The sequence below is a fragment of the Leptonotus elevatus genome, unplaced genomic scaffold (assembly GCF_054856555.1).
Source record: "Leptonotus elevatus isolate MCC_2025b unplaced genomic scaffold, RoL_Lele_1.0 HiC_scaffold_65, whole genome shotgun sequence".
Taxonomy (NCBI): domain Eukaryota; kingdom Metazoa; phylum Chordata; class Actinopteri; order Syngnathiformes; family Syngnathidae; genus Leptonotus; species Leptonotus elevatus.
Window position 1 is genome coordinate 109,061 of NW_028233732.1, and position 17,277 is coordinate 126,337.

Consider the following 17,277-nt stretch of genomic DNA (forward strand, 5'->3'; position numbering starts at 1 on the left):
CTAAAGGGCAAAGTTATAATACAATTTAAATCCTCAGCTTTAAATTTCAGGGTTTGTTGGACAAGCTTTCTGGAGAAGTCCAGCCTGGACATCCACAGAGGCTCACCACCATCCCTTTCCCGAAACATAAATCGAACACTGTGGTGCCTCCGCATGCTGGCATTTGTAGCCGACATGTCGGAGACAACCACTTGGTCACAACTTCTCACGAACAAAAAAACAGTACACTCACCTTGGTCGTTCTCCTATAACACAAAGTTTAAACAACACAATAACAATACCCCTGCAATTGAGTTAGATTCACAGCCACAACAGGCATAGAATAATCTCTCAACAGAGGCGATCGCAGTCTTAGCCAAAAGGCCGAGAAGCGATGAAGAGGATAACTGACGGACTCAAGTACAGGCTTCTCGGTCTACCCACTCTCACAGTCGGTCATGTTACACCAAGCAGCGCTGCTCTTATGGACACTGAGACGGAGGAAACCTTGTCTGCTGACTTAACCATTCATTATTCACAAGCCTTCACATAAGCAGCTGCAGTCCAACAGCTTTTGCAGTCTTCCTGCAGGATGAAAGACCAAGCGCCTGCTGCGGTCCCGGCCAGACTTGTGAAGAAAGCCAGAAGACCATAGTCAAGTCTTGCTCATTTGTGTTAATTGGTTTCAAGACTATCGCTCTTAATTATTGACATACAAGCCAGGGAAGAGCGCGAACGCAGTTCCCCACTATCAGAAATTATGCAGTCGAGATTCCCACATTTGGAGAATTCGCAAGGGTCAATGCAGCCGCTAGTGCAATGGCTGCACCTCGCCCTGGGTGAACCACATTCTTGATCATGGTGTCACCCCTGCCAGGTAAGTATGCCTTCCTCAGCCTGGACACGGGGTCTTGCTTTTTTCCACTCACCCTCTTGAATGACTGTGCCATTCGTACACTGGCGAATGCCTGGCCCAGCATGATGGGCCAGTTTCTCTCAGTGGATTAGAACGGCGTGTGTACTTCGCACAGGGCGTTAGAGGAGGTCACAGGCACAACTGCGGAGCATGCAATAGCTGAATGAGCTCAAGTGTCAAGCCTCTGGAACGGGTTCGACTCACCGGGTTGGTGGACAGCAGAGTAGATGTGTGTCGGCTACGTCGCCTGCTTCCCAATTTGACGACATGGTTGCTTCCGCCACACCTACTTGTGCGCACGTGAGTATTGCCACAGCCCGTTTTCTCTGTCTAGATTAGCATTTTCGTTGACCAGCGGAGGTGGTGCACCGCTCCTGGAAATACTGCAATACCAGGATGATGCGCGGAATGGGCAAAGCAAGCTCTGAATCCCATCTCCCTGTTCAAAAAAGCAATTTAATATGAAGTCTCCAGATAGGAGACATATCAGATATTAAACTGATAAGAACAGATCAGCATGAGGCTGTCCGTAATCTTCCTCCCCGCGATGGCACAGGTTTGGTCCGGGTCGATCAAATCCTGTAAAAACACAGACATACGCATAGCTAAAAGTTTGCTAAAAAGTTTGCAATCAACATTTAAAAGCGTAATTGGACGCCAGTTGTTCAGGTCTGTTTTGTCTCCTTTCTTATGCAGTAAAGTGACTATCCCTTTTCTAAAACTGTCTGGTAGTCGGTTTGTTTTGTCCAGTTCATTAAAAACAGTGAGTAAGTCTGGTGCTAAAATGTCCCAAAAAGTCAGGTAAAATTCCGAGCAGAGGCCATCCTCGCCCGGAGATTTTGCCTTCTTCAGTTGTTTTACACATGTATTTAGTTCTTCAGGTGTAAAATCCTGTGTTAAAGGCCCATTGTCAGTCACTGTTTTTTCAATGAAGTTTAAAACCTCTACCATTATCTCCTCTTGGGTATCTTTACGCTCATACAGTTTTTGATAGTAAGTTTCCACTGCTTCAATTATTTCATTATTTGTTTCTGTAATGGTACCGTTTTCTTTTTTTAGTTTAAAAATGCCCCCACCCTTGCTCATAATTTTTTTAAAGAAGTACCTTGTGCATTTTCACCTTCTTCTATTTCCTTCTCTCTGCTCCTTAATAAAAACCCTTTGCTCTGAATATCTGCCATAGCTCTCATTTCTTTTTTGATCTCTTTAATTTCATCATTAAAATTTATCCCCTCTTGTGTCAGATTAAAATACCTTTGCAGTCTCTTTTGCATTCCCAGCATACATTTCATTTCCTTGATTTTCTTCTCTCTTCCTGCTTTTTTAAAAAAAGTCTGAGTCCTTACCTTCATCATTTCCCACCATTGTGCCCGTGATTTGTAAAGGTCTTGAAGGGTCTGCCAGTCCTTGTACCGCTCCCTGTACTGAGAGACCAAAGTCTCGTCCTCGAGCAGGGAGCAGTTCAATTTCCACAGACCTCTTCCAATAGTCACGCCAGAAGAAAGTGAAAGGGTGCAAGACAGTATTAGGTGATCTGAGAAAAAAACAGGAGTTAATCTAGCATCAATCTGTGTCCAACCCCGTGTAAATACGTAATCTATGCGAGAGGCTCTGGTGCCGTCACCACTAAACCAGGTGAAGCCCTCCTCTCTTGGATGTATGGTTTTAAAGCAGTCTTCTAATTTGAATACGCGGCACATGTCTTGCAATAAAACCGATGTTTTGTCAATTTTAAAATCCTCCCCAGCTCCCTTCCTATCCTTCCTATTTAAAACACAATTAAAATCGCCTCCAATAATTAGTGGATTATGACCTAGCATGTGGGACTGCAAATTCTCTAAAATATCATACCTGTCATGCTTTTCATTAGAACCATAAATATTTAAAAGGCTAAGGTCCTGTTCTGTAAAAGTTAAGTGTGCTAACAGTGCTCGTCCGTCTCTCACCACTGTGCTCCCCTTTAAAACAATCTGAGGATTATTTATTAAAATGGCCACTCCATCATTTCTATTTTCGTTTGAGCCACTCCATAGTGATGGATGTGGCCACATTTCCTCCCACTGTTTGTAATTTCTTAAAAAAGGGTATGCCACATTCTTGGATTAAAAACAGATCAGATTTAAAAGTTTTTAGAAATGTTAAAACGCTCTGAGCTCTAATCTTTGACTTCACGCTTCTAACATTAATAGTTGAGAAGGTGAGGGTCATAGGTATGATTAAAAATAAAAAAATAAAAACACAGATGGGGTTACAAAATTTTAAGAGAACATTATTTTTAAAAAAACAAGGCAGTCGCTAAGGTATTTCTCGAGAGCGTATTTCTTCCTTTACCTCAGCAAAAGGGGCAGAGCTAAAACACTGGTCGTCTGTCAGGGGCACTTGAGGTGGTGATCGCTCACGCAACCTTAAATTCATAGTGTTTCTGCTTTTTGGCGTTGATTGCAGTACTATGTTTAAAAAGGAGAGTTCATTTGGTGAATCTGAGGGGAAGACCCTGGTCTCCCCCACCTCGCTATCTGGGCTCCCGGGCCTTCCCCTCTTCTCCGTGGACAGGGGAGACTCAGAGGACCGTTGAGATGCAAGCCTTTTATTATTTTGAGCACAAGTGATCTGGGTGTCTTCACTGTCAGCCTCATGTGGACTGACTTCACTTGACTCGCTTGTGGGCATTTCTTGCAGCATCTCACTTTCCTCTGAGCTCTCGATTGGTGGGGCCGGCCTGCTCGCCTCCCCTTGCCCCTCCTCACCTGTCCCCTCTCCACCAATGACAGGATTTGGAGGGAAATTTGAATTTTCTTTGGGACATTCAATTTGTTTGTCAGCTTCATTTCCATTTCCTTGTGCCATTTCTTTTCCAGCCTTCAGTTTGTTGGCAAATGATTTTGGACAATTTCTGTAGAGATGGTTAGTTTCCCCACAAAGATTGCACTTTCTGCCATTGGTACATTCTTCAAAAGTAGGCCCAATTACTCTACATTTCCTACAAATTGTTTTCTCACACGCTTCCGCCAGGTGTCCATGCTCACCACACTTGCGGCAGAGCTTGGGCTGGCCCTGGTAATGTATGTAGCCCCGGTTTTCACCCAAGACTATCATTGGTGGGAGATGTTTCAGGCCCTGAAAGCCCTGGGGGTCCTGCCTTTGTTGGATGGGTACCCGCCAGGCACAGTTCCAGATGCCGTCTTCATCCCTCACCTTCACAGCCTGGCCTTTAACCGTGCAATATCTACCCAGCCAAAAACAAATGTCTTCTGCATTCACTGTCTCATTAAACATTCTGACAATAACTGTTTTAGCAGCATTATCAGTCAGTTTTTCAACATTGAACACAGAGAACTGGGCTTTCACATTTTCAAAACGAGTCCAAAATTCACGAAGGTTCACAGCAGAGGTGAAACTCACATCAAATCCCTTACTAAAGGGCAAAGTTATAATACAATTTAAATCCTCAGCTTTAAATTTCAGGGTTTGTTGGACAAGCTTTCTGGAGAAGTCCAGCCTGGACATCCAAAGAGGCTCACCACCATCCCTTTCCCGAAACATAAATCGAACACTGTGGTGCCTCCGCATGCCGGCATATGTAGCCGACATGTCGGAGACAACCACTTGGTCACAACTTCTCACGAACAAAAAAACAGTACACTCACCTTTGTCGTTCTCCTATAACACATAGTTTAAACAACACAATAACAATACCCCTGCAATTGAGTTAGATTCACAGCCACAACAGGCATAGAATTATCTCTCAACAGAGGCGATCGCAGTCTTAGCCAAAAGGCCGAGAAGCGATGAAGAGGATAACTGACGGACTCAAGTACAGGCTTCTCGGTCTACCAACTCTCACAGTCGGTCATGTTACACCAAGCAGCGCTGCTCTTATGGACATTGAGACGGAGGAAACCTTGTCTGCTGACTTAACCATTCATTATTCACAAGCCTTCACATAAGCAGCTGCAGTCCAACAACTTTTGCAGTCTTCCTGCAGGATGAAAGACCAAGCGCCTGCTGCGGTCCCGGCCAGACTTGTGAAGAAAGCCAGAAGACCATAGTCAAGTCTTGCTCATTTGTGTTAATTGGTTTCAAGACTATCGCTCTTAATTATTGACATACAAGCCAGGGAAGAGCGCGAACGCAGTTCCCCACTATCAGAAATTATGCAGTCGAGACTCCCACATTTGGAGAATTCGCAAGGGTCAATGCAGCCGCCAGTGCAATGGCTTCACCTCGCCCTGGGTGAACCACATTCTTGATCATGGTGTCACCCCTGCCAGGTAAGTATGCCTTCCTCAGCCTGGACACGGGGTCTTGCTTTTTTCCACTCACCCTCTTGAATGACTGTGCCATTCGTACACTGGCGAATGCCTGGCCCAGCATGATGGGCCAGTTTCTCTCAGTGGATTAGAACGGCGTGTGTACTTCGCACAGGGCGTTAGAGGAGGTCACAGGCACAACTGCGGAGCATGCAATAGCTGAATGAGCTCAAGTGTCAAGCCTCTGGAACGGGTTCGACTCACCGGGTTGGTGGACAGCAGAGTAGATGTGTGTCAGCTACGTCGCCTGCTTCCCAATTTGACGACATGGTTGCTTCCGCCACACCTACTTGTGCGCACGTGAGTATTGCCACAGCCCGTTTTCTCTGTCTAGATTTGCATTTTCGTTGACCAGCGGAGGTGGTGCACCGCTCCTGGAAATACTGCAATACCAGGATGATGCGCGGAATGGGCAAAGCAAGCTCTGAATCCCATCTCCCTGTTCAAAAAAGCAATTTAATATGAAGTCTCCAGATAGGAGACATATCAGATATTAAACTGATAAGAACAGATTTTTTCTTTTTCATGTTTTTATTGTCACTTTTCAATCAATTACAAATCACATTTCTCCAATATGGAGCATTCATTTTGTCTCAAATATGACATGTAAAAATAAAAACAAAATAAAAAATGAAAAATGAAAGAACATTCATATCTATTGTGCAGGAGCGTAGCACTGCATTACTAATTGGGACTTCATCCCACCCTCTCAAAAAGCGCTTGTCCAGGACCTGCCGGGTAGCCCTTTTTGCTCCTTCCCTCCTGGAGAGCCAGGCCGTCGCTGCCGAGACCTTCACAGTGTAGCTCCGGTTCCCTCCTCCGGGCGGGCACAGGCGACGCTTCTTGGTGGCTGTGTCCTTGGCCTGCCGCGTGCAGCTTCGATGGTCTCTGCAGCCATTCGGAGCACAGCCACGGGGGTAGTCTGCCTGTGCCTCCTTACCAGCAAGTTTCTGGAGGTCCACATGGCGTCTTTGATGGCGGCAAGAGTGAGCCAGTCTTTCGCAAACTCCTCTCGGGAACACTTGGCTTGGCTCACCCCATAGAGCACGTATTGTGCATTTAGGACCTCCCTTGCTGGCAAGTCCGGGAATTTTCTCAGGTGGCCGGCTGTTGCCCACAGGTCTACGGCAGCACTGCACTCCCAGAGGAGGTGCCTCACCGACTCCTGGGCGCCACAACCAGGTCGGGGGCAGGTTGAGTGCGCTGACATTCCTCGGGAGTGCATAACGGCCCTAACTGGGAGAATCTCGTGGGCCACCATCCACGACAGGTCCCGAAGTCTGTTTGGGAGGGCAGGATGGTTGGCGTTGCGCCAAACCGTTGTGGGCTTGCCGAATGCAAGCCCGCGCACTTGACTCGCTGTTTGCCGCTCCTGCACAATAGAGATGAGAGACTTGTGATTTTTCAAAATGTGACAATCTTCATTTTCCAATTTAAAATTTCTTAAAAATTTTGGGATAAAAGAATGTGCTGGTGGTAAATTAAAAGACACCGGAAGTCTTTGATCGCTGGGTATTAGTTTTAATTTACGGAGGTACGATCCCATCCAGAATCGTGTCATTGCTTGACTTTTGGGATTGCTGGATGGTCCCAGAGCATTTTGCAGATGGAGGGCCACATATCTGCTGCCCAAAAAGAGCTGGAGGTCCGGCACGCCTTTTCCACCCTTCTCTTTTGTTTTTTTCATCGTGTCCCTCCTCAGTCTTTCCCATTTAGAACCCCAGATAAAGTAAAAAATTGCACGGTCCAAATCTAAAAGCACATTTCTTTTTGGGATAAAAACTGAACCGATTAATAAAAGCAAGGGTAAAATTACTGCTTTTATTATTAAAATCTTCCCCTCTAAAGTCAACTCTCTCAGTCTCCAAAAGCCAAGTTTTTTTCTCACTTTCCCTACCACGTCGCCCCAGTTTGTATCCCCTCCCCCTCCCTTACTGAATTTAATCCCAAGTATTTTCTGGTCCGTTTGTATCTCCGTCAGGGGCAGTCCTGTCTTCTGTGTCGCGGTCCACGGTCCGTAAAACTGTGCTTGGGTCTTGTCTCTGTTGAGTTTAGAGCCAGACGCTCTTCCATACCAGTCAGTCAAGTCCAGGGTCCTTGTCACGGATAAAATGTCAGAACACAGGATGTTAATATCGTCCATATATAAAACACACTTTGTTGTGAGTCCCCCGCCCCCTGGAATACTCACCCCCTCGATCATTTTGTCCCTTCTCAAAATCTGTGCCAACGGTTCTATGCATAGAACATAGAGGAGGGCAGATAAGGGACAGCCCTGACGGACGCCGCAGTTAATTTGCACTGCTTTTGTCAAGTTCCCGTTGACCACAAATTTGCTGGTAATATCTCGATACAGCAGGCCCACCCACTCTAGATACCTTCCCGGGAAACCCCATTTTTGCAGTAGCCTAAAAAGGTACTGGTGCGAGATCCGATCAAAAGCCTTCTCAAAGTCTAAATTTAGGACTACTAGCCGCATATTTCTGTCTCTCGCATAACAGATGGTATCACGAATCAGCATAAGGCTGTCTGTGATCTTCCTCCCCGCGATGGCACAGGTTTAGTCCGGGTAGATCAAATCCTGTAAAAACACAGACATACGCATAGCTAAAAGTTTGCTAAAAAGTTTGCAATCAACATTTAAAAGTGTAATTGGACGCCAGTTGTTCAGGTCTGTTTTGTCTCCCTTCTTATGCAGTAAAGTGACTATCCCTTTTCTAAAACTGTCTGGTAGTCGGTTTGTTTTGTCCAGTTCATTAAAAACAGTGAGTAAGTCTGGTGCTAAAATGTCCCAAAAAGTCAGGTAAAATTCCGAGCAGAGGCCATCCTCGCCCGGAGATTTTGCCTTCTTCAATTGTTTTACACATGTATTTAGTTCTTCAGGTGTAAAATCCTGTGTTAAAGGCCCATTGTCAGTCACTGTTTTTTCAATGAAGTTTAAAACCTCTACCATTATCTCCTCTTGGGTATCTTTACGCTCATACAGTTTTTGATAGTAAGTTTCCACTGCTTCAATTATTTCATTATTTGTTTCTGTAATAGTCCCGTTTTCTTTTTTTAGTTTAAAAATGCCCCCACCCTTGCTCATAATTTTTTTAAAGAAGTACCTTGTGCATTTTTCACCTTCTTCTATTTCCTTCTCTCTGCTCCTTAATAAAAACCCTTTGCTCTGAATATCTGCCATTGCTTTCATTTCTTTTTTGATCTCTTTAATTTCATCATTAAAATTGATCCCCTCTTGTGTCAGATTAAAATACCTTTGCAGTCTCTTTTGCATTCCCAGCATACATTTCATTTCCTTGATTTTCTTCTCTCTTCCTGCTTTTTTAAAAAAAGTCTGAGTCCTTACCTTCATCATTTCCCACCATTGTGCCCGTGATTTGTAAAGGTCTTGAAGGGTCTGCCAGTCCTTGTACCGCTCCCTGTACTGAGAGACCAAAGTCTCGTCCTCGAGCAGGGAGCAGTTCAATTTCCACAGACCTCTTCCAATAGTCACGCCAGAAGAAAGTGAAAGGGTGCAAGACAGTATTAAGTGATCTGAGAAAAAAACAGGAGTTAATCTAGCATCAATCTGTGTCCAACCCCGTGTAAATACGTAATCTATGCGAGAGGCTCTGGTGCCGTCACCACTAAACCAGGTGAAGCCCTCCTCTCTTGGATGCATGGTTTTTAAAGCAGTCCTCTAATTTGAATACGCGGCACATGTCTTGCAATAAAACCGATGTTTTGTCAATTTTAAAATCCTCCCCAGCTCCCTTCCTATCCTTCCTATTTAAAACACAATTAAAATCACCTCCAATAATTAGTGGATTATGACCTAGCATGTGGGACTGCAAATTCTCTAAAATATCATACCTGTCATGCTTTTCATTAGAACCATAAATATTTAAAAGGCTAAAGTCCCGTTCTGTAAAAGTTAAATGTGCTAACAGTGCTCGTCCGTCTCTCACCACTGTGCTCCCCTTTAAAACAATCTGAGGATTATTTATTAAAATGGCCACTCCATCATTTCTATTTTCGTTTGAGCCACTCCATAGTGATGGATGTGGCCACATTTCCTCCCACTGTTTGTAATTTCTTAAAAAGGGTATGCCACATTCTTGGATTAAAAACAGATCAGATTTAAAAGTTTTTAGAAATGTTAAAACGCTCTGAGCTCTAATCTTTGACTTCACGCTTCTAACGTTAATAGTTGAGAAGGTGAGGGTCATAGGTATGATTAAAAATAAAAAAATAAAAACACAGATGGGGTTACAAAATTTTAAGAGAACATTATTTGAAAAAAAGCAAGGCAGTCGCTAAAGTATTTCTCGAGAGCGTATTTCTTCCTTTACCTCAGCAAAAGGGGCAGAGCTAAAACACTGGTCGTCTGTCAGGGGCACTTGAGGTGGTGATCGCTCACGCAACCTTAAATTCATAGTGTTTCTGCTTTTTGGCGTTGATTGCAGTACTATGTTTAAAAAGGAGAGTTCATTTGGTGAATCCGAGGGGAAGACCCTGGTCTCCCCCACCTCGCTATCTGGGCTCCCGGGCCTTCCCCTCTTCTCCGTGGACAGGGGAGACTCAGAGGACCGTTGAGATGCAAGCCTTTTATTATTTTGAGCACAAGTGATCTGGGTGTCTTCACTGTCAGCCTCATGTGGACTGACTTCGCTTGACTCGCTTGTGGGCATTTCTTGCAGCATCTCACTTTCCTCTGAGCTCTCGATTGGTGGGGCCGGCCTGCTCTCCTCCCCTTGCCCCTCCTCACCTGTCCCCTCTCCACCAATGACAGGATTTGGAGGGAAATTTGAATTTTCTTTGTGACATTCAATTTGTTTGTCAGCTTCATTTCCATTTCCTTGTGCCATTTCTTTTCCAGCCTTCAGTTTGTTGGCAAATGATTTTGGACAATTTCTGTAGAGGTGGTTAGTTTCCCCACAAAGATTGCACTTTCTGCCATTGGTACATTCTTCAAAAGTATGCCCAATTACTCTACATTTCCTACAAATTGTTTTCTCACACGCTTCCGCCAGGTGTCCATGCTCACCACACTTGCGGCAGAGCTTGGGCTGGCCCTGGTAATGTATGTAGCCCCGGTTTTCACCCAAGACTATCATTGGTGGGAGATGTTTCAGGCCCTGAAAGCCCTGGGGGTCCTGCCATTGTTGGATGGGTACCCGCCAGGCACAGTTCCAGATGCCGTCCTCATCCCTCACCTTCACAGCCTGGCCTTTAACCGTGCAATATCTACCCAGCCAAAAACAAATGTCTTCTGCATTCACTGTCTCATTAAACATTCTGACAATAACTGTTTTAGCAGCATTATCAGTCAGTTTTTCAACATTGAACACAGAGAACTGGGCTTTCACATTTTCAAAACGAGTCCAAAATTCACGACGGTTCACAGCAGAGGTGAAACTCACATCAAATCCCTTACTAAAGGGCAAAGTTATAATACAATTTAAATCCTCAGCTTTAAATTTCAGGGTTTGTTGGACAAGCTTTCTGGAGAAGTCCAGCCTGGACATCCACAGAGGCTCACCACCATCCCTTTCCCGAAACATAAATCGAACACTGTGGTGCCTCCGCATGCCGGCATATGTAGCCGACATGTCGGAGACAACCACTTGGTCACAACTTCTCACGAACAAAAAAACAGTACACTCACCTTTGTCGTTCTCCTATAACACAAAGTTTAAACAACACAATAACAATACCCCTGCAATTGAGTTAGATTCACAGCCACAACAGGCATATAATTATCTCTCAACAGAGGCGATCGCAGTCTTAGCCAAAAGGCCGAGAAGCGATGAAGAGGATAACTGACGGACTCAAGTACAGGCTTCTCGGTCTACCCACTCTCACAGTCGGTCATGTTACACCAAGCAGCGCTGCTCTTATGGACACTGAGACGGAGGAAACCTTGTCTGCTGACTTAACCATTCATTATTCACAAGCCTTCACATAAGCAGCTGCAGTCCAACAACTTTTGCAGTCTTCCTGCAGGATGAAAGACCAAGCGCCTGCTGCGGTCCCGGCCAGACTTGTGAAGAAAGCCAGAAGACCATAGTCAAGTCTTGCTCATTTGTGTTAATTGGTTTCAAGACTATCGCTCTTAATTATTGACATACAAGCCAGGGAAGAGCGCGAACGCAGTTCCCCACTATCAGAAATTATGCAGTCGAGATTCCCACATTTGGAGAATTCGCAAGGGTCAATGCAGCCGCCAGTGCAATGGCTTCACCTCGCCCTGGGTGAACCACATTCTTGATCATGGTGTCACCCCTGCCAGGTAAGTATGCCTTCCTCAGCCTGGACACGGGGTCTTGCTTTTTTCCACTCACCCTCTTGAATGACTGTGCCATTCGTACACTGGCGAATGCCTGGCCCAGCATGATGGGCCAGTTTCTCTCAGTGGATTAGAACGGCGTGTGTACTTCGCACAGGGCGTTAGAGGAGGTCACAGGCACAACTGCGGAGCATGCAATAGCTGAATGAGCTCAAGTGTCAAGCCTCTGGAGCGGGTTCGACTCACCGGGTTGGTGGACAGCAGAGTAGATGTGTGTCAGCTACGTTGCCTGCTTCCCAATTTGACGACATGGTTGCTTCCGCCACACCTACTTGTGCGCACGTGAGTATTGCCACAGCCCGTTTTCTCTGTCTAGATTTGCATTTTCGTTGACCAGCGGAGGTGGTGCACCGCTCCTGGAAATACTGCAATACCAGGATGATGCGCGGAATGGGCAAAGCAAGCTCTGAATCCCATCTCCCTGTTCAAAAAAGCAATTTAATATGAAGTCTCCACATAGGAGACATATCAGATATTAAACTGATAAGAACAGATACTACACTTGATCTTAGCCAAAAGGCCGAGAAGCGATGAAGAGGATAACTGACGGACTCAAGTACAGGCTTCTCGGTCTACCTACTCTCACAGTCGGTTATGTTACACCAAGCAGCGTTGCTCTTATGGACACTGAGACGGAGGAAACCTTGTCTGCTGACTTAACCATTCCTTATTCACAAGCCTTCACATAAGCAGCTGCAGTCCAACAACTTTTGCAGTCTTCCTGCAGGATGAAAGGCCAAGCGCCTGCTGCGGTCCCGGCCAGACTTGTGAAGAAAGCCAGAAGACCATAGTCAAGTCTTGCTCATTTGTGTTAATTGGTTTCAAGACTATCGCTCTTAATTATTGACATACAAGCCAGGGAAGAGCGCGAACGCAGTTCCCCACTATCAGAAATTATGCAGTCGAGATTCCCACATTTGGAGAATTCGCAATGGTCAATGCAGCCGCCAGTGCAATGGCTGCACCTCGCCCTGGGTGAACCACATTCTTGATCATGGTGTCACCCCTGCCAGGTAAGTATGCCTTCCTCAGCCTGGGCACGGGGTCTTGCTTTTTTCCACTCACCCTCTTGGATGACTGTGCCATTCGTACACTGGCGAATGCCTGGCCCAGCATGATGGGCCAGTTTCTCTCAGTGGATTAGAACGGCGTGTGTACTTCGCACAGGGGCACAACTGCGGAGCATGCAATAGCTGAATGAGCTCAAGTGTCAAGCCTCTGGAACGGGTTCGACTCACCGGATTGGTGGACAGCAGATTAGATGTGTGTCGGCTACGTCGCCTGCTTCCCAATTTGACGACATGGTTGCTTCCGCCACACCTACTTGTGCGCACGTGAGTATTGCCACAGCCCGTTTTTTCTGTCTAGATTAGCATTTTCGTTGACCAGCGGAGGTGGTGCACCGCTCCTGGAAATACTGCAATACCAGGATGATGCGCGGAATGGGCAAAGCAAGCTCTGAATCCCATCTCCCTGTTCAAAAAAGCAATTTAATATGAAGTCTCCAGATAGGAGACATATCAGATATTAAACTGATAAGAACAGATTTTTTTTTTATTTATTTTTTTTTCATGTTTTTATTGTCACTTTTCAATCAATTACAAATTTACATTTCTCCAATATGGAGCATTCATTTTGTCTCAAATATGACATGTAAAAATAAAAACAAAATAAAAAATGAAAAAACATTCATATCTATTGTGCAGGAGCGTAGCACTGCATTACTAAGTGGGACTTCATCCCACCCTCTCAAAAAGCGCTTGTCCAGGACCTGCCGGGTCACCCTTTTTGCTCCTTCCCTCCTGGAGAGCCAGGCCGTCGCTGCCGAGACCTTCACCGTGTAGCTCCGGTTCCCTCCTCCGGGCGGGCACAGGCGACGCTTCTTGGTGGCTGTGTCCTTGGCCTGCCGCGTGCAGCTTCGATGGTCTCTGCAGCCATTCGGAGCACAGCCACGGGGGGGGTCTGCCTGTGCCTCCTTACCAGCAAGTTTCTGGAGGTCCACATGGCGTCTTTGATGGCGGCAAGGGTGAGCCAGTCTTTCGCAAACTCCTCTCGGGAACACTTGGCTTGGCTCACCCCATAGAGCACGTATTGTGCATTTAGGACCTCCCTTGCTGGCAAGTCCGGGAATTTTCTCAGGTGGCCGGCTGTTGCCCACAGGTCTACGGCAGCACTGCACTCCCAGAGGAGGTGCCTCACCGACTCCTGGGCGCCACAACCAGGTCGGGGGCAGGTTGAGTGCGCTGACATTCCTCGGGAGTGCATAACGGCCCTGACTGGGAGAATCTCGTTGGCCACCATCCACGACAGGTCCCGAAGTCTGTTTGGGAGGGCAGGATGGTTGGCGTTGCGCCAAACCGTTGTGGGCTTGCCGAATGCAAGCCCGCGCACTTGACTCGCTGTTTGCCGCTCCTGCACAATAGAGATGAGAGACTTGTGATTTTTCAAAATGTGACAATCTTCATTTTCCAATTTAAAATTTCTTAAAAATTTTGGGATAAAAGAATGTGCTGGTGGTAAATTAAAAGACACCGGAAGTCTTTGATCGCTGGGTATTAGTTTTAATTTACGGAGGTACGATCCCATCCAGAATCGTGTCATTGCTTGACTTTTGGGATTGCTGGATGGTCCCAGAGCATTTTGCAGATGGAGGGCCACATATCTGCTGCCCAAAAAGAGCTGGAGGTCCGGCACGCCTTTTCCACCCTTCTCTTTTGTTTTTTTCATCGTGTCCCTCCTCAGTCTTTCCCATTTAGAACCCCAGATAAAGTAAAAAATTGCACGGTCCAAATCTAAAAGCACATTTCTTTTTGGGATAAAAACTGAACTGATTAATAAAAGCAAGGGTAAAATTACTGCTTTTATTATTAAAATCTTCCCCTCTAAAGTCAACTCTCTCAGTCTCCAAAAGCCAAGTTTTTTTCTCACTTTCCCTACCACGTCGCCCCAGTTTGTATCCCCTCCCCCTCCCTTACTGAATTTAATCCCAAGTATTTTCTGGTCCGTTTGTATCTCCGTCAGGGGCAGTCCTGTCTTCTGTGTCGCGGTCCATGGTCCGTAAAACTGTGCTTGGGTCTTGTCTCTGTTGAGTTTAGAGCCAGACGCTCTTCCATACCAGTCAGTCAAGTCCAGGGTCCTTGTCACGGATAAAATGTCAGAACACAGGATGTTAATATCGTCCATATATAAAACACATTTTTTGTGAGTCCCCCGCCCCCTGGAATACTCACCCCCTCGATCATTTTGTCCCTTCTCAAAATCTGTGCCAACGGTTCTATGCATAGAACATAGAGGAGGGCAGATAAGGGACAGCCCTGACGGACGCCGCAGTTAATTTGCACTGCTTTTGTCAAGTTCCCGTTGACCACAAATTTGCTGGTAATATCTCGATACAGCAGGCCCACCCACTCTAGATACCTTCCCGGGAAACCCCATTTTTGCAGTAGCCTAAAAAGGTACTGGTGCGAGATCCGATCAAAAGCCTTCTCAAAGTCTAAATTTAGGACTACTAGCCGCATATTTCTGTCTCTCGCATAACAGATGGTATCACGAATCAGCATAAGGCTGTCCGTGATCTTCCTCCCCGCGATGGCACAGGTTTGGTCCGGGTCGATCAAATCCTGTAAAAACACAGACATACGCATAGCTAAAAGTTTGCTAAAAAGTTTGCAATCAACATTTAAAAGTGTAATTGGACGCCAGTTGTTCAGGTCTGTTTTGTCTCCCTTCTTATGCAGTAAAGTGACTATCCCTTTTCTAAAACTGTCTGGTAGTCGGTTTGTTTTGTCCAGTTCATTAAAAACAGTGAGTAAGTCTGGTGCTAAAATGTCCCAAAAAGTCAGGTAAAATTCCGAGCAGAGGCCATCCTCGCCCGGAGATTTTGCCTTCTTCAATTGTTTTACACATGTATTTAGTTCTTCAGGTGTAAAATCCTGTGTTAAAGGCCCATTGTCAGTCACTGTTTTTTCAATGAAGTTTAAAACCTCTACCATTATCTCCTCTTGGGTATCTTTACGCTCATACAGTTTTTGATAGTAAGTTTCCACTGCTTCAATTATTTCATTATTTGTTTCTGTAATAGTCCCGTTTTCTTTTTTTAGTTTAAAAATGCCCCCACCCTTGCTCATAATTTTTTTAAAGAAGTACCTTGTGCATTTTTCACCTTCTTCTATTTCCTTCTCTCTGCTCCTTAATAAAAACCCTTTGCTCTGAATATCTGCCATTGCTTTCATTTCTTTTTTGATCTCTTTAATTTCATCATTAAAATTTATCCCCTCTTGTGTCAGATTAAAATACCTTTGCAGTCTCTTTTGCATTCCCAGCATACATTTCATTTCCTTGATTTTCTTCTCTCTTCCTGCTTTTTTAAAAAAAGTCTGAGTCCTTACCTTCATCATTTCCCACCATTGTGCCCGTGATTTGTAAAGGTCTTGAAGGGTCTGCCAGTCCTTGTACCGCTCCCTGTACTGAGAGACCAAAGTCTCGTCCTCGAGCAGGGAGCAGTTCAATTTCCACAGACCTCTTCCAATAGTCACGCCAGAAGAAAGTGAAAGGGTGCAAGACAGTATTAGGTGATCTGAGAAAAAAACAGGAGTTAATCTAGCATCAATCTGTGTCCAACCCCGTGAAAATACGTAATCTATGCGAGAGGCTCTGGTGCCGTCACCACTAAACCAGGTGAAGCCCTCCTCTCTTGGATGCATGGTTTTTAAAGCAGTCCTCTAATTTGAATACGCGGCACATGTCTTGCAATAAAACCGATGTTTTGTCAATTTTAAAATCCTCCCCAGCTCCCTTCCTATCCTTCCTATTTAAAACACAATTAAAATCACCTCCAATAATTAGTGGATTATGACCTAGCATGTGGGACTGCAAATTCTCTAAAATATCATACCTGTCATGCTTTTCATTAGAACCATAAATATTTAAAAGGCTAAAGTCCCGTTCTGTAAAAGTTAAATGTGCTAACAGTGCTCGTCCGTCTCTCACCACTGTGCTCCCCTTTAAAACAATCTGAGGATTATTTATTAAAATGGCCACTCCAACATTTCTATTTTCGTTTGAGCCACTCCATAGTGATGGATGTGGCCACATTTCCTCCCACTGTTTGTAATTTCTTAAAAAGGGTATGCCACATTCTTGGATTAAAAACAGATCAGATTTAAAAGTTTTTAGAAATGTTAAAACGCTCTGAGCTCTAATCTTTGACTTCACGCTTCTAACGTTAATAGTTGAGAAGGTGAGGGTCATAGGTATGATTAAAAATAAAAAAATAAAAACACAGATGGGGTTACAAAATTTTAAGAGAACATTATTTTAAAAAAAGCAAGGCAGTCGCTAAGGTATTTCTCGAGAGCGTATTTCTTCCTTTACCTCAGCAAAAGGGGCAGAGCTAAAACACTGGTCGTCTGTCAGGGGCACTTGAGGTGGTCAAGCTTTCTGGAGAAGTCCAGCCTGGACATCCACAGAGGCTCACCACCATCCCTTTCCCGAAACATAAATCGAACACTGTGGTGCCTCCGCATGCCGGCATATGTAGCCGACATGTCGGAGACAACCACTTGGTCACAACTTCTCACGAACAAAAAATCAGTACACTCACCTTTGTCGTTCTCCTATAACACAAAGTTTAAACAACACAATGACAATACCCCTGCAATTGAGTTAGATTCACAGCCACAACAGGCATAGAATTATCTCTCAACAGAGGCGATCGCAGTCTTAGCCAAAAGGCCGAGAAG

The 17,277-nt window shown here is 45.2% G+C and overlaps 6 non-coding genes and 2 pseudogenes across 6 annotated transcripts; all 8 read right to left on the reverse strand.

The window, feature by feature from the left end:
• Nucleotides 1-699: 699 nt before the first annotated feature.
• Nucleotides 700-864, reverse strand: LOC147154507 (U1 spliceosomal RNA). Its single transcript, XR_015093119.1, has one exon. It is a non-coding gene; the product is annotated as a U1 spliceosomal RNA (small nuclear RNA).
• A 389-nt stretch (nucleotides 865-1,253) lies between these two features.
• Nucleotides 1,254-1,422, reverse strand: LOC147154508 (U2 spliceosomal RNA; annotated as a pseudogene).
• Nucleotides 1,423-5,009: 3,587 nt separating this feature from the next.
• LOC147154509 (U1 spliceosomal RNA) lies at nucleotides 5,010-5,174 on the reverse strand. Its single transcript, XR_015093148.1, has one exon. It is a non-coding gene; the product is annotated as a U1 spliceosomal RNA (small nuclear RNA).
• Nucleotides 5,175-5,563: 389 nt separating this feature from the next.
• Nucleotides 5,564-5,758, reverse strand: LOC147154510 (U2 spliceosomal RNA). Its single transcript, XR_015093337.1, has one exon. It is a non-coding gene; the product is annotated as a U2 spliceosomal RNA (small nuclear RNA).
• Nucleotides 5,759-11,322: 5,564 nt separating this feature from the next.
• LOC147154511 (U1 spliceosomal RNA) lies at nucleotides 11,323-11,487 on the reverse strand. Its single transcript, XR_015093356.1, has one exon. It is a non-coding gene; the product is annotated as a U1 spliceosomal RNA (small nuclear RNA).
• A 389-nt stretch (nucleotides 11,488-11,876) lies between these two features.
• Nucleotides 11,877-12,068, reverse strand: LOC147154512 (U2 spliceosomal RNA). The gene has a single exon (XR_015093236.1). It is a non-coding gene; the product is annotated as a U2 spliceosomal RNA (small nuclear RNA).
• A 324-nt stretch (nucleotides 12,069-12,392) lies between these two features.
• On the reverse strand, nucleotides 12,393-12,557 carry LOC147154513 (U1 spliceosomal RNA). The gene has a single exon (XR_015093137.1). It is a non-coding gene; the product is annotated as a U1 spliceosomal RNA (small nuclear RNA).
• Nucleotides 12,558-12,928: 371 nt separating this feature from the next.
• On the reverse strand, nucleotides 12,929-13,135 carry LOC147154514 (U2 spliceosomal RNA; annotated as a pseudogene).
• Nucleotides 13,136-17,277: the final 4,142 nt, after the last annotated feature.